General features: G+C 48.6%; 1 protein-coding gene across 3 annotated transcripts in view; it reads left to right on the top strand.

Moving 5' to 3' along the window:
- Positions 1-17043, top strand: part of cpne2 (copine II) — a 360136-nt gene that overhangs the window by 134562 nt on the left and 208531 nt on the right. The gene's annotated exons all lie outside the window — the stretch shown is intronic.

The raw sequence follows: 17043 nt of genomic DNA, 5'->3' as shown, positions 1-17043 counted from the left end.
AAAACATATCTTTGATTTATGCACACATTTGAATTGCTTGAGCAATCAACCGGGCCTTCTGAATTTCCAGAATGCATAACGTTGCAAATATTGAAGATCTAATTTAAGATTAAGCCAGTGATGATAGGCATAAACTCATAGTTGCCTTGAGCTTGCCGGGGTGATTGGTAACAAGTGGTTGAGAAGATAGCAACAGAAGGTGGAAAGCAAGCTTGGATTAGTTGTGATGGAACTCTGTCTCATTGCACTTATGTGAAATGTCACTTTTGTGAAATGCCTCACTTTAAAAAAAATAAACTACACCCCTGAGACAGTGACTCGTCAATAATAGGTTCCAACAAATACCACCTACAGCTGATCGGCAAAATTGTTTTCTCTGTCTTCACAACCTAACGCAAGTGGTCAAAACGGTCTCCAGCCTGACCGGACACATTGTTGTTATGGCCATCTCTCCTCTGCTGTGAGATCTGGCACGGCCTGTCCATAACAAAGTTATGTCGGCAGGTGTTCATGTGACTTTTGACAGCCTTTTCCTCCAATTTATCAGATGGATTTTCACCACAACAGCAAAACTATAAAATGGTAAGCCAGGACTTTATGTGACTTTAGAATAGAGCTTTTATCCAACGGAAGAGGGGAGTACCAAAGAGGCACAGCAAGAAACAGCACAGGCAGAGGAAGAAACGGAAGCTACCAAGCAGTAGTAGAAAGACAAGACTTGGAAGACGGAAAAAAACCTGTGATTAATGAAGCAGGAAAGTCAATTAGGATAATGATTCTATGACATAATCTGCCCAAAATCATTGGTGTGCATCATAAATGTGCCTTTGTAATCGGCATCCAGGTTAATAGCAAATAGTTAGCAACATAGCAGCCAATAATAAGCTACGATAACATAAATGCTAGCGATGGTGCCTTATTGGCTCATTTTAGGCTTTCACAGGTGCCTCTACTGCTTTTCTATATTTGTCAAGTGGCTTCTATAAAGCTCAAGCGGCTTTACTTCATTTGAGCCTAGACAGTGGCTATTTGAGATCCAGTCTGGTCCTGTCTTTACCTGCTATCCACAGAAAGGTATTTTCTGGTAGGAACAATTGGGTGGCGATTAAGAACAAAAGCCGGCCTTGAAAACATTAGACTTTTATAATCCCCACGAGACCCATGGGGACGACCCGATCAATCTCCCCATGAGCCTTGTGGAGTATGAGCTCCCCTGCTGAGGCGTGGAGGCCTATCAGTGCGATAGTTAACTCAGGACCTTTAAACCAGCCCAGGGAGGAGCCAAGTTGCAGATTAGTCCTGACTGGGACCAAGAGTGTTGCTTGTAAATAGTTTACTTTTGGAAATAAACCATTTGTTTGAATCTCCTTTCCAAACTCCTCTGTGATTAAATGGGCGATGAGGATAAAACGAAACTACAGTCTGTGCTGCTAACTATTTGACGCACAGCCACCTCCATTAATAAAGGAATAAGGTTTGTACCATCAATAGTTGGCAGACTTGATGCATTTGGTGTGGGTGTAGAGGACTGGACTCAGTACGTGGTGCATATGCGCTATTTGTTTTAAGGCAAACGCTATCATTGGGAATGATTGCCAGGTGGTAATCCATCTGACAGCCTGTGGGGTCCCCACTTTCAGCGTCATAAAGAACCTGATGTACCCCACAGCCGCAGACTCCAAGACATTCAAAGAGCTAGTGATGCTCTTGGCAAACCACTACGACCCCAAGTTGTCAGTCATCGTACAGGGGTATCGATTTAATATGAGCAAGAGGACCCCAGAGAAGTCCGTTACCGGGCTTTTGGCGCGACTGCGCAAATTTGCAGAATTTTGCGACATTGAGCCATCCCTACCTGAGATGCCACTGGGCCGCCTTATATGCGGAGTAAATAATATAGCGATCCAGCGGAAATTGCTGCCTGAGCCGTCGCTGGACCTAAAAAAGGCTATCGAGATATCACTCACACGGGAGAGCGCAGCGAACAAAGTCCAGGAACACCAGGGGATGTCAGGGATGGAGATGAACAGCGTATGATGCCCCTCATTCTGGCGCACAACCTCGCCCTGGCCTGAACACCACCATGACCAGGCCTTTGGTCAAGGGCCAACAGAGCCAGGCTGGACATCTCCTCGGAATCGATGGAGGATGATCCGAGTTGTGCGTCACTTGTGGCCGGTGAAACTGCAGGGCTAGGAATCCACAGGTCAGCCAGAAAACTCAGCGCCCTACCCGAAGGAGAGGCCAGCCCAGAGCCCCAACCGTCCACTTAGAACAACCTCATGATGAGGAATGTATGCAGTTGAATTGCATCGCATGCCATGAGTTGCCCCCAACAGGATTACTGTCCAGGTGAATGGCCACCTATTAGAGATGGAGTTGGACAAGGGGCCCACAGTTTCAGTAATTGGGAAGCAGATGATCGAGATAATCAAGTCTGGAGTTCAGCAGTTGAGTTTGCGTCACACCGAGGCAAGGCTAGCAACCTATACGGGGGAACCCCTAGCCAGAGCAGGCACCACAATGATTACGGTAACTTACAGACATTAGTCCTTTAGGTGCTGTTAATAATAGTGAAGGTCCCCAGAACTGGCTACAATGCCTCTGATTCGACTGGCAACAGATCTTCCAGATGGACACCGGAGGACTTTCTGAAGTTTTGGGGAAATACCCTGAAATCTTCCAGGAAGACCTGGGCAAAAATAAGGGGGCGGTGGCTAAAATATATGTGGACCCTTAGGCCCCGTCTAAGTAATCCTGGGCCTGTCCTCTCCTTTATTCACTGCTGGCGAAAGTCGAGGATGAGCTCCGTTGACTGGAAGGCCTCGGGATCATCTGACTGGTACAGTTTTTGGATAACGCCAGTAGTCCCGGTACTAAAACCTGACAAAATCGCATGCCTGTGCGTTGATTATAAGTTGACCGTCACCGTGGCCTCCTGTCTGGATAGGTACCCAGTGCCACAGATAGAAGATTTATATGCGAAGTTAGCTGGGGGTCATTCTTTTTCCAAGCTCAACATGAGCAACGGGGCAGCACGGTAGCCTTGTGGATAGCACAATCGCTTCACAGCTCCAGGATCCCAGGTTCGATTCCGGCTTGGGTCACTGTCTGTGCGGAGTCTGCACATCCTCCCCGTGTGCGCGTGGGTTTCCTCCGGGTGCTCCGGTTTCCTCCCACAGTCCAAAAGATGTGCGGGTTAGGTGGATTGGCCATGATAAATTGCCCTTAGTGTCCAAAATTGCCCTTAGTGTTGGGTGGGGTTACTGGGTAATGGGGATAGGGTGGAGGTGTTGACCTTCGATAGGGGGTAGGGTGCTCTTTCCAAGAGCCGGTGCAGATTCGACGGGCCGAATGGCCTCCTTCTGTACTGTAAATTCTATGTCTATGAGCTACCCTCACCTCCAGCTGGAGCTGGATGCCGATTCCAAGTGTTATGTAACCTGTAATCATAGAATTTACAGTGCAGAAGGAGGCCATTCGGCTTATCGAGTCTGCACCGGCTCTTGGAAAGAGCACCCTACCCAAGATCAACACCTCTACCCTATCCCCTTACCCAGTAACCCCACTCAACACTAAGGGCAAATTTGGACACTATGGGCAATTTATCATGGCCAATCCACCTAACCTGCCCATCTTTGGACTGTGGGAGGAAACCGGAGCACCCGGAGGAAACCCACGCAGACACGGGGAGGATGTGCAGAATCTGCACAGACAGTGACCCAAGCCAGAATTGAACCTGGGACCCTGGAGCTGTGAAGCAATTGTGCTATCCACAATGCTACCGTGCTGCCCACGTAATACCCACAGGGACCTCTACGAATACACAAGACTGCTGTTTGGAGTGTCATCTGCTTGCGCAATTTTTCACCATGTTACGGAGAATATCCTGAGAGGGCAAGCACGCGTGGCGGTCTACTTGGATGATGTCCTGATCACCAAAGCCACGGAAAGAGAGCACCTGGGCAACTTGGAGGAAGTCCTCTGCCGGTTTTCCAAGACTGGCGGCTGCTTCAAGAGAGGAAAGGGGGTTTGAAATGAAGATGCTAGCCCGCAGCTGTGTGTGGTGGTCAGGCCTGGGTGCACCTACACCGCAATTTTGCCAGGGCTGTCCAAAGGCCAATGTTTCTACTCATGGTTGACGCCCATTACAAGTGGCTGGAAATCCATCGGATGTTGCCCACCATGCTGAAGGCTGTGGTTGAGAAGCTGCGTCTCTCTTTCAGCACCCGCGGCATTCCAGAGATGCTGGTCACTGACAATGGCACCCCCTTCACCAGCGACGGGTTTGTGGGGTTTATGAAGACAAACTGAGTGCGGCACATCCCCATGGCCCCATGTCGCTCTACCTCAAATGGGCTGGCCAAGGGAGCAGAGAAGACCTGAGGAATGAAGAAATAGACGGGGCCCGTAGAGAGGCGACTAGCCAGAGTTTTGTCCAGCTATCGGACGATGCCACATGCAGCGACAGGCGTAGCACCTACAGAACTATTGATTTGCCGGATGCTCAGGACCCGCCTCAGCCTCATGTATGCCGATATTGGGGGTATGACATGGCCAGGACCTGCAGAGGCGAAGCAAAGGCAGACAAAGGCGGACCAGGAGCTTCAAACCAGGAGACACAGTATACGTCCGCAACTTCGGGGATGGGGCCTGATGATCCCAGGGACGGTGCAGACTGGTCAGATTTCGTACCAGATGAAGGTGTGGGACTGAACAGAGCGGAAGCATCATTACCACCTCAGGAGGAGCATTTGGCCATGCCCCACCAGAGGAACCATCTTCCATCTTTGGACTTTGGCCTCTTTTTTTTTCGATTTCGCCCTGCACCTCAGCTGAATGCTTCACTGCATGTCTATCTGTATATCTTTTCTCTACAACACTTTCTTCCTCTTCACCATCCTCCTCTCACCCAGCAGTGGGGACTTGCTATGCACGAAACAAACTTCTGCAAGGTTGTTTGCAGTCTCGCACAGGGATTCCACATTCAAAGGCACTCAGTACCTGATTGAGAGACCCAATGTAGGAAATAGGTTTGCAGCTGAGAGCCACTTCCAACCCTTGCTGATGACCCCCCATACCCATGATTTGCACCCATGATTTGAGGATCTAGTGGTAATCCTAGGAAATGGGCGGGTGTTGTACCAGCAGCAGCCACCACCTTCCTTGTGGCACTGCTGTTTTATAGAGCTGCCGGCCTCTGATTGGCTGACACCTTTTGGCGGATGGAACTTTTGCCCCATGGTCATTGATTGTGGAAAAGGCCTGCCACTGCCTAGTTAGATGCCACTTAGACCATAAAACGTAGGCGCAGAAGTAGATCACTCTGCCCATCGAGTATGCTCTGCAGCCATTCAGTGAGGTCATGGCTAATTTGATATAATCTTCAACTCTTTTCCACCTTATCCCCATAACCTTTGATTCCCTTACTGAGTAAAAATCTTCTAGCTCAGCCTTGAACATACTTAACGATCCAGCCTCTATTGCTCTCTGTGGTAAAGAATTTCACAGATTCACTCCCTTTGAGAGAAGAAATTCGCCTTCATCTCTGTCTTAAATGGGCAACCCCTTACTCTGAGATCATGGCCTCCGGTCGAAGACTCTCCCCTCATGAAGAAACATCCTCTCTCCTCATGAAGAAACATCCTCTCTCCATCTGCCCTGTCAAGCCCCTTGAGAATCCTATCGGGGCGATTCTCCAATATTGGGCCCAAGTGTTTGCGCCGTCGTGAACGCCGTCGCGTTTCATGATGGCGCAAACCGGGCCCGGGCACGACGGATTCTGGTCCCCACAGGGGGCCAGCACGGCGCTGGAGCAGTTCATGCCGCTCCAGCCTCCTTACGCGGTGCCAAATGGGCGCCGGGCCAACCCGCGCATGTACGGGTGACTTCTTGCGCGCGCCGGCCCCAACCCAACATAGGGTCGGTGTTCAGGGGCCGGCCGTGCCAGAAAGTAGGTTGGGGGGGTGGAGGCCAGCCTGCCGATCGGTGGGCCCCGATCGCGGGCCAGACCCCAACAGAGGCCCCCCCAGTGAAGGAGCTCCCCGCACCCCCCTCCCCACCGATTCCAGAGGCTGGCGCTGCGCCAAACGCGCCGGCGCAAATGGCGGCGATTCTCCACACCTCGGAGAATCGCGCGCCGGCGTCGGGGCGTGGTTGCGGCGATTCTCCGGTCCAGCGCAGGGTTGGGAGAATCGCCCTTTCTATGTCTCAATAGGGTCACCTCTCATTCTTCTAAACTCCAATGAGTACAGACCCGATCTACTTAACCTCTCCTCATAAGAAAATCCCTCCATCCCCGGGATCAGTGTGGTGAACCCTCTGTGGACTGCCTGCAATGCCAGTGCATCTTTCCTTAGATAAGGGGACCAAAGCTGTTCCCAGTATTCCACACATGGTATTATTATTGGTGCCTTGTATAGTTTTCACAGGTCGTCCCTATTTTTATACTCCATTCCCTTTGAAATAATCGGCAACATTCCATTTGCCTTCCCTATTACCTGCTCAACTTGCATGCTAGATTTTTGTGATTTGTACACGAAGACCCCCAAATCCCTCCGTGCTGCAGTTTCCTGCAGTCTTTCTCCATTTCATTCGAAACGCCTTCCCTAAAAATAGGCAATTCCCCGGCTGGATAGCTGGTGAGCGATATCCCCGCCACTTCCATTAAATCCAGCCCTTTGTGTTTTTGAGTAGTCACATGCCTTGGAAACCAAGATAGATTTCGGCACTAAGCAGTACAGCTCATGTATAGTCATTTTGTATTCATACTCATGAGAGGTACAGATAGATGAGATGGGCCTGAATCTGATGGCAGTGTCGGGCATCACAGCCATCAGCTGGGGAGCTGATAAGAGCCCCGGGTGGCCTGTTCAGGGAAGGCCCGTCGCCATCATGTGCTGCCCAGGTTTCTATGGTGATGGTAATGGTGTGAAACGGTTGTTTTTGTGCTCAATGTTCTGTTAAATGACTTTTGTCATCAGCAGTGGCATCCTTTCAATTAGGAAAGATGATGAACGCGCAGCACAAAAATCCATTTCTGGTGAAGGGAGTCCTTGCTGGCAGCTGATGAAGCCGATCCTTGAGAGGCTGGTTCTGCCACAAGTACCACACATGAAGCTGTCAAGTGTTGCTGTGGGTTGTTGTTTTCGACAATGACAACTGTGGCCAAGCGCTGTTGCCTCTGGTCATCTATTGCCCGTGGTGCATGCTAGCCGGACATTTTCCTCTGTCATCTGCCAGTGACTCCCAGTTATGATAATCCATGTTTAGGGCCTTTTTGTCATGTTTGCAAGAGTCCTTGACACAGAGCTCTGGGCGTCTCACTAGTCACCTGGCTCTGACTACCTGACCATGCAGAATGTTTCTGAGCATGTGACCGTCTTCCATCTCAGGGACCATGCCCAAGTCAACAAAGCCGTCTGTGTTTGACGAGTGCTGACATACATGGGAACACTGTCTTTGAGAGGACTGGCACGTTTGTGATACTTGTCCTGCCAGGTTAGACCCATAATGCACCACAGGCAGCGAACATGAAAATTGTTGCATTTCTTTTCTTGATAGCTGGCCTTTATGTGGTGAGAGCATTCTGCTTTTTGTCACTCAATAATAATACTATGGTTTTTTTTTGGTTTATTATTTATTCACATTGTGGCAGAAGAGATTGCCTTTTAGGACCTACAATCTGATCTCATGATCCAGATAAAAGCTTCCTCTCCCCTTCCTGAAAATGCCAATCTTGAATTTTAGTTGCCTGAAAGCCTATTGACAGGCAGGTGGCGTTGACATGAATAAGGCACTTCTTTGAAGTGACATTTGATTTTTGCTCATAATATTCATCTCTTCCAGAAACAAAAAGCTGGTCCAAAGTCACTGTCCTACTTCTTCTCAATTGGTAGTGAAGTTAGGTTGTCCCATTTTTCATCTCCCTATTTCGAAGTGCAATAGTGCTTGCATCAAAAATAAGTGTTGTAACCTTCACAATAATTACCTACGTGAAGCATTACGATATTTGTGTGCTGGAGGACTCAGAGCATCATAATATTCTAACCATTTTTGATTTTCTCGCATTACAAGACCACCATGCTTGAAGGGACTTTGTGGTATTGAATTGGAGAAGCCAGAAAGATAGCAGCTTTGGTCTCTGTGCTGAATCGGTTGATGGTCGGATAGCAGCAGAGGTTCCAAAATTTGTCACATCGTCCCTGTGCTAAGAAAGATAAGAAAAAATTAACTGGGCCTCCTGCCCCTGATCACCATCTTGTGGCTTTCATTGGGTCAACTGGGAAAGGCAGGGTTGACTGCAGCAGACATCCTACATTCGACCTTTCACAGACCCCAAATGCACTTTTAGAACATAGAACATAGAACAGTACAGCACAGAACAGGCCCTTCGGCCCTCGATGTTGTGCCGAGCAATGATCACCCTACTCGAACCCACGTATCCACCCTATACCCGTAACCCAACAACCCCCCCCTTAACCTTACTTTTTAGGACACTACGGGCAATTTAGCATGGCCAATCCACCTAACCCGCACATCTTTGGACTGTGGGAGGAAACCGGAGCACCCGGAGGAAACCCACGCACACACGGGGAGGACGTGCAGACTCCGCACAGACAGTGACCCAGCCGGGAATCGAACCTGGGACCCTGGAGCTGTGAAGCATTTATGCTAACCACCATGCTACCGTGCTGCCCTGTTGCCTTTTGGAGGCAACAGGCAAAGTACATTGCAACGCAGAGATTTACTGGTGTTGTAGAGGCATGAGACCAATTATGGAGCAACCCAGGTTCTCTTCCATGCCCCACACTGTCCCAATTTTTGCCATACAATCACTATTCTTTGGTGAGCGCTGGGTGGATCGATAGCACAGATGGGTGGCACAGTAGCACAGTGGTTCGCACTGTTGCTTCACAGCACCAGGGACCTGGGTTCGATTCCCGGTTTGGGTCACTGTCTGTGCACATTCACCCCGTGTCTGCGTGGGTTTCCTCCGGGTGCTCCGGTTTCCTCCCACAAGCCCCGAAAGATGTGCTTGTTAGGTGAATTGGACATTCTCAATTCTCCCTCAGTATACCTGAAGAGGTGCCGCAATGTGGGAACTAGGGGATTTTCACAGTAACTTCATTGCAGTGTTAATGTAAGCCTACTTGTGACAATAATAAAGATTATTATTATTATAAAATCCTGGCGATCTCTCACTGACAGCACTGTGGGTGTACCTACACCACAGGGACTTCAGTGGTTCAGGAAAATGTTGGGAATTGCTTCTAGCTTTACTATATATTTATAAATAGTTTCGAGAGTCAACAAAGACTGACAGTCACCCCACATAAGAAGATGAAGACTTCTTCAGACCTACTGAACTGTATCCAACAATTCCTTGTATGTGATATCAGTTTGAGGTGGCTTAGGCTAATAAAGAGATACTAGCTGGGACACCTCAGGACGACCTTGAAATGGTACCTGCAGTCAAAACTTTATTTTTGTGCTATCTGTTACACCTGTTGTGAAAGAAATATGCTTGTTGTTCAAAGCATCCATCACAGCCTCATGACATTACTTCAAGTATTCCTTGGCTCAACTATCACCAGTTGTTTCAACAACAACTTGCCCGCTGTTGTAAGGTCAAATCGGAGTTGATTTCTGACTACTTCACTCAAAACACCCCCCCGATAATGAATCAGCCCATGCCAGCCTGAAACAGGGCTTGGAAACACCCAGGTTCAGGTTGGCCTGTGGTAGATAACTTTTGTTCCACACATGCCAGATAGTGATCTCTGGAACAAGAAAATAAACTGCTATCTCTCCCCAACTCCATTGGCATCAACGGCATCTAATTCCCCACAAATGCAGGTCACCACTGGCAAGAGGCATAACTGGACATATCAACCGCATAGCTACCAGGGGAGTATAGATGTTGGGTACTCTTAAGATGAGTGAGTGCCCCACCTCTTGATCCATGGAAGCCTCTTTACCACGTACATGGTTCTAGCCAGGAATGTGATAGAATGCTCACATTCCCGTACCAGCCTCCCCGGACAGGCGCCGGAATGTGGCGACTAGGGGCTTTTCACAGTAACTTCATTGAAGCCTACTCATGACAATAAGCGATTTTCATTTCATTTTCATTTCAACTGGTGTGGCTGACGATATACTGAGATAGGTCCAAATAAAATATAACCAACTGTCCTGAAATAAGTGAGTCTCACACATGAGACTGCGATCTCACACCTCAAGTATGGTCAAATGCTTTGGCTTTCTGGGCTTTTGTTTTTGCCCTGCAACATTGGCAAGTGGTGAACCCCAAAATTAAAATTGGGAGTAATCTAAAGAAAGGCAAAGACAGAGGGTCAGTCTGGAGGAGCGAGACTTGCTGCACGCTGGGGCACGGACATCAGGCATTCAGCTCTGCACGGACAAAACGAAAGGCAACAGAATGAAGAGGGCAACGTTCCCACTTTTGCAATCTCCCTGATCAGGGATTCTGCTCGAGGGTACAAATTTAAATTGATAGCTAGAGGGCACAGATTTAAAATGATTGGCAAAAGAATCAACGGAAAGGTGAGGAAACGTACTTGGTATGCAGCACGTTTTGCTGATCTACAATGGTGGAAGCAAATTCAAAATTAACTTTTGAAACCGAACTGGATACGAAAAAAAAGGTGAAGAAAAAAACTGCGAGGCTTGGCAAAGAGCGGGGCTGTGGGGCTAATTGAATGCTGTCGCTCTTTAACGTCAAGCTAGCACGGGCATGATGGGCCGAATGATTTCCTTCTGTCCCTTCTGGTTCTATGGTGGTGTGCCTGAAATTGGCTCAAATGTACAAGTGCAGAACCTTGCGCAGGTTGGGGAAGGACTTCAGCGCACTTCACTTTGCGGTTACTGGCCTGCATTCACTGCCTATTCCTGTGCAGAGAATTGTACTGTGATTGATTTGTGTACCTTCAGCTTTTGAACAGCACTTCCAACATGTGGCATGGTTATCGACGGGTCAATGTTATCAGTAATTACATAGTGCTAACCAGAACAGTGCACAATGCCAAGGAACATTATATTATAACCCTCTCGCCCAACTACATTTAAAGTTAATTTAAACAGATTTTAATTACAATGTGAAGTTTAACTCTGTCCATTTTTGCATAAAGTGTTCACTACTGGCAAGAGATAATTAGCTTAATCTGTGGCATGCTCCTGTGAATACAAAATACCATGCATACATTCATACAGCTGCATTCAGTGTTATGTGGTTGTCAGGTTGTTCTATCAAACGTGAGGGACCTGCCAGAGGAATGTCGCCATTTAGTAGCAACTGTAACGACAGAAATCAAGAAAGCTACCAAAATAATTGCACAAGAGGTTTTTTTTCGCCGTGTAGTTGGGGAGACGGGGAGTATAGCAGGGGAGGTCAAACTTCAGCAGGTGAAATTTGTGTTGCCGGCTGCTCAAGCAACTGATAAACTTTCCAACTCAATCACTCCTGCCCATTAAGAATGCATTTTGCATTAAAAGCTTTAAATTGTCGAAAGTATCTCGGTGCGTTAACAATTTATTATTACCCAGTTTAATGATGTACGGGGAATGCAATTGCTCCACTCATTGGGGCATGAATTGACTGGTAAAATTAAATACCGAAATGCAATTGGGCAGGAATTAGACTGGGACCACTTTCGTGCTTAAATTCATCGATCACAGAGACCCAAGGCTGACCCAGAATTGGACCTCAGGCTGCATCTACATACATAGAGAGTTGCCAGCCCCTGTTTCATTTCCCCAGATACCTTTCCCCACAAGAAACGGAATCTTGGGCAGTCCAGCTCACTGTCAGCGACCTGCAAGTGAGAGGACAGCAACAGGCTGCTGGTCTTCTATGCCTCTCGGTTGATAGAAAGGCGCCGTATTAAACAAAAAAACTAGTACTCACCTTTCACTGAAGAATGCTGATTGGAGCTGGGCTCGCTTCCGCTTCAATTAACGATAACTAATTTTGGAAATTGTTCCTTCAGCAGGTTTTGGCCCTCTCATTGACATATTCATGGAGCCTTGCAGCTGTTAAAAATTGGTGTTGTGAATTTGGCAGTGGGACCAATGCTTGCACAGATTAGAAAGACTGCCCCATTGCTAATTGCTTTGCTGGAGCCCTGGTTTAAGCATGGGAAACAGATGCACTACTCACCGATTTCTACCCAGTACATTCTATCTTGGTTTTAATGATTTAAATATAATTATAGAACAGTACAGCACAGAACAGGCCCTTCGGCCCTCAATGTTGTGCCGAGCCATGATCACCCTACTCAAACCCACGTATCCACCCTATACCAGTAACCCAACAACCCCCCCCTTAACCTTACTTTTATTAGGACACTACGGGCAATTTAGCATGGCCAATCCACCTAACCCGCACATCTTTGGACTGTAGGAGGAAACCGGAGCACCCGGAGGAAACCCACGCACACAGGGGGAGGACGTGCAGACTCCACACAGACAGTGACCCAGCCAGGAATCGAACCTGGGACCCTGGAGCTGTGAAGCATTTATGCTAACCACCATGCTACCCTGCTGTCCCTGATGTTTGTGTTCTACTTCAGTGTGCTTAGAAAAATGTTCTGAGCTTTCAAGCAACCCAGGAAAAACTAATTTAACCAGGGGTTAACTAGGCAGATGGGGCAAAGTGTTTTTCAGTTCGTTGTGTGGATGTGCTGATGAATACAGTCCCTGAAAATCCTCGGCATCCTGCTTTCCATAGGGGATACGGATAATAAGAGTGTTGTGCAGTGAATTGCTACTGACTTTTCCTGAGAGTGAAAGGCTTCTATAATTCGCAAGTTCTGCGGACGGAGGTGGGTTATGAGGATTGGAGTTCATGTCACTTGATCAAAATGACTACTGTCTGCAACCAAGATTGAGGACCACGGTGAAGAACGCACAGCGCACAGCAATACTTCAGCCTGGATTACCGAGGATCAAAAAATCTAGTTGGTTCCCAGGCAGCTGGCCCAAGCGACCTGCTTTGATGTTTCCTGGAAAATAGATTAGTTTGGGGAAAAAAAAGCCCTGTTGGCACAGCAGGAGCTTGCCGAAACTCCCAAAAATGCGGGAAGGACAGAGGGACAAATAAAAACGGCAGCTGTGGAGCCATCTTGAAGAAGAAGTAAAAATTTAAGTGATACTCACCTATTATAAAAATCAATTTATAAAGAAAAAATTTAGATAACAGAATCCAGGATTAAGGATGAAATCAGAAAAAGTACAAGTTAATATGCTTTTGTACCTATTTGGTGTATTTATAATTTTTTGGTGTATTTGTGGATGACGTATTCCTAAAATAAGGTAAAGTAATAGATGAATCGTGCCCCACATTTGGCGAGATATTAAAAACCTTTAACAAATATTTTAAACTCCAAGTTATGGAGAGCGCAGCCCTTAAAAGAAAGTCTAGCACATCCCAATAAAGCAAGAGAGACAGAAAACCTCAAAGTGAGAGAGACCCCAAAATAAAGTAGACAGGAGACACCGCGCCCCCCCCCCCCCCCCCCCCCCCCAAACAGGCCATAAGATGGTCGCTGTCCACGTCTGCGCAATGAAGTGCATAAGCCAAAGAATTTAGTAAGTAAAATGAAGAGGCGGAGAAGGAACCAAAAGGTTTAAAAGTAGAACTGTTCAAAAATGCTGAGACATTATCCAAACTGTGGCAGCAAGTGACAGTGTGGAGCGAGCAGCTGGCTGTGAAGGAAGAAAAGCTGTCTGAGGTAATCCAAAAGAAACAAAACCTACAAAAATAAAATGAAGCTATTCCACAGGAAAATGTTTGTATCAAAGCTGAGTTGAAAGAACCCAGCCAGATGTACCAGCTAGCACAACAGCTTGCAGAAAATGTACTAAAAGCCCTGCCTAGCAAGACTCTTTGAAGAATTAATAGTTGCCCATGGAGAAAAATGAAGAGCATAAAAAGATGTTGGATACTGCTTCTGGAAAAGCTGTGTTGGAACCATCAGTAGCGACAGAGCAATGCACAGAAGCTCAGCGTAAGTTGGCTAGGGGTCAACAGAAAATGAAACCGTTGAATGAAAAGCTGATTGTCCTTCAAGATTAAATACAAATGAAGCACATGATCCTTCAGCAGCATGAAGAAATGAAGACTGTCTTGAACAGCAAAATAGACAAAGAGCAGAAGAAACTTGAGGAGACTGTTGAATTACAAGAAAAATCGCGACAAAGTAATTGAGCTTCACAAAAGAAGACCTGGAGAAGGCCCTTCAAATGCTATTTACTGAACTGAAACAAGACTTCACTGGAGACAGACCTGGCCAACAGTCAACCCAAAATGAAGGACAAGGACAAATTTCTGCTGCAGGAAGAAAATACAGAAATAAAATTGAAAAATGTAGAAAAGTGCTGGGTGCCTCAAAATTACTGAGAACTGAGAAATTAATGAGTTGTTAAATAATGAAATGACTGAAATTCTGAAATAATTGGAAATTAAAATTCTATTTTTGAGAGTTCAACATCCAGCAAGAACATAGTGGAGTCCACAGTTTAAAAAAAAATTTAGAGTACCCAATTAAATTTTTGGGTTGTGGGAACGAAACCCAGGCAAAAACGGGGAGAATGTGAAAACTCCACATGGACAGTGACCCAGAGCCGGGATCGAACCTGGGACCTCAGCACAGTGAGGCGGCAGGGCTAACACACTGGGCCACTGTGCTGCCCTTGGTGTCCACAGTTAAAGAAAAACTGAGTCCCTCCTCGGAATGAATAGAGTGATCATTCACTTCAGAGGTAATGGGGTAAACCTACAGGGCGGGATTCGGTGATCCTGAGGCTAAGGGTTGACGCCGTCGGAAACGCCATCGCATTTCGACGGCGTCAACACAGCCTCAGGATCAGCAATTCTGGCCCCTATAGGGGGCCAGTACGGCATTGGAGCTGTTCACGCCGCTTCAGCTGCTGATCACGGGCGCCACAGGATCCGCGCATGCGCAGTGGCACCGGCGCCAACACGCACATGCGCAGTGGTGACGCGTGAACGCGCGCATGCGCAGTGGCTTCCTTAAACGCGCCGGCCCCGATGCACATAGCGCAGGACTACAGGGGCCTGCGGGCAAGAAAGGAGGCCACCAGCTACAGAGGCCGGCCCGCCGATCGGTGGGCTCCGATCGCGGGCCAGGCCACATCGTAGGCCCCCTAGAGTCGGACCCCCCCCCCCCCCCCCCCACCACAGGCTGCCCCCGACCCTTCCACGCCGAGTTCCCGCCGGCTGCGAGCAGGTGTGGACGCCGGCGGCGGGACTCGGCGTTTTTACGACGGCCGAGAATCGGCGTGCTGGCTGCGTAGAGCGGCCCCCGACTGTCGCCATGCCAACCACGCTGGCGCTGATTCTCCGCTCTGCGGAGAATTGCGTGCCGGTGTCGGGACGGCATGGCACGATTCGCGCCGGTTGCAGGGACTATCCAGCCCGGCCCCGGGCTGAGAGAATCCTGCCCACAGTGTCCGAATAAAGTAGATCGATTGTTGATAAGGAGAAATGCAACTCGAAAAAACATTAAAAAATAATCAAATTGAGGCAACCTAACCCTAATTTCAGTGCCAAACCAACAAAGACAAACCAACACAACTGAGACTACCGTTCCCCCAAACGAGAGAATGAGATCTGGAAGAATTGTCAAGCCTCTTGGATTTATAAAGTTGGAGACCTGAGGTGAGGAGCTGGGGATTCATGGAAGTAAATAAGATTTTACTGTGAATATTTTTGGATAAAGAATTGGGGAGGTGTAGTATAAGATTATTCGGGCATGCAATGTTACAGGAGACCCATTTGAAGGTAGTGGACCAGGTTCGCCTGAGAAGGGGGTGGGTGGGACAGGTGTTCCACTCTGGATTGGACGCAAAGAACCGGGGGGTGGCGATTCTGGTGGGAAAGAGGGTGTCGTTCGTGGCGGAGGAGGTGGTGGCGGATAAGGAGGGTAGGTATGTGATGGTGAAGGGTAAGCTGCAGGGGGAGAAAGTGGTGATGGTCAACGTATATGCCCCGAACTGGGATGACGCGGGTTTTATGAGGCGCCTATTGGGCCTCATTCCGGGACTGGAGGCAGGGGGCTTGATCATGGGGGGGGACTTTAACACAGTGCTGGACCCCGGGCTAGACAGATCGAGCTCAAGGACCAATAGGAGGCCGGCAGCGGCAGAAGTGCTGAGGGGGTACATGGAGCAGATGGGAGGAGTAGACCCATGGAGGTTTGGTAGGCCGAGGGCGAGGGGGTATTCCTTTTTCTCCCACGTCCATAGAGTGTACTCCAGAATCGATTTCTTCGTGTTGAGCAGGGGGCTGATCCCGAGGGTACGGGAAGCTGAGTACTCGGCCATTGCGATCTCTGATCATGCACCGCATTGGGTGGATGTGGAAATGGGGGAGGCGCGGGACCAGCGCCCGCTGTGGCGGCTGGATGTGGGGCTGTTAGCGGACGACGAGGTGTGTAAAAGGGTCCGGAAGAGCATTGAAAGCTATCTGGACTTGAATGACACGGGTGAGGTGCAGGTGGGGATGGTCTGGGAGGCCCTGAAGGCAGTGATCAGGGGAGAGCTGATCTCCATAAGGGCGCACAGAGAAAGAAAGGAGAGGCAGGAGAGGGAGAGGCTGGTGGGGGAGCTATTGGAAGTGGATAGGAGATATGCGGAGGCACCAGAGGAGGGGCTGCTGGGAGAACGACGCAGCCTGCAGGTCAAGTTCGACCTGCTGACCACCAGGAAGGCAGAGACGCAGTGGAGAAGGGCACAGGGCGCGGTCTATGAGTATGGGGAAAAGGCGAGCAGGATGCTGGCACACCAGCTTCGCAAACGAGATGCGGCTAGGGAGATTGGGGGAGTGAAGGAGAGGGGCGGGAAGGTAGTGCAGAAGGGGCAAGAAGTGAACGGGGTCTTCAGGGATTTTTACAAGGAGTTGTATCGGTCTGAGCCGCCGACGAGGAGAGGGGGAATGGAGGACTTCCTAAACAAATTGAGGTTCCCAAGGGTCCAGGAGGGGCTGGTAGAAGGGCTGGGGGC

The sequence above is a fragment of the Scyliorhinus canicula genome, chromosome 9, assembly GCF_902713615.1.
Source record: "Scyliorhinus canicula chromosome 9, sScyCan1.1, whole genome shotgun sequence".
Classification (NCBI taxonomy): Eukaryota; Metazoa; Chordata; class Chondrichthyes; order Carcharhiniformes; family Scyliorhinidae; genus Scyliorhinus; species Scyliorhinus canicula.
Note: the sequence above shows the minus strand (reverse complement) of the source record. Positions and strands in the feature narration are given on the sequence as shown.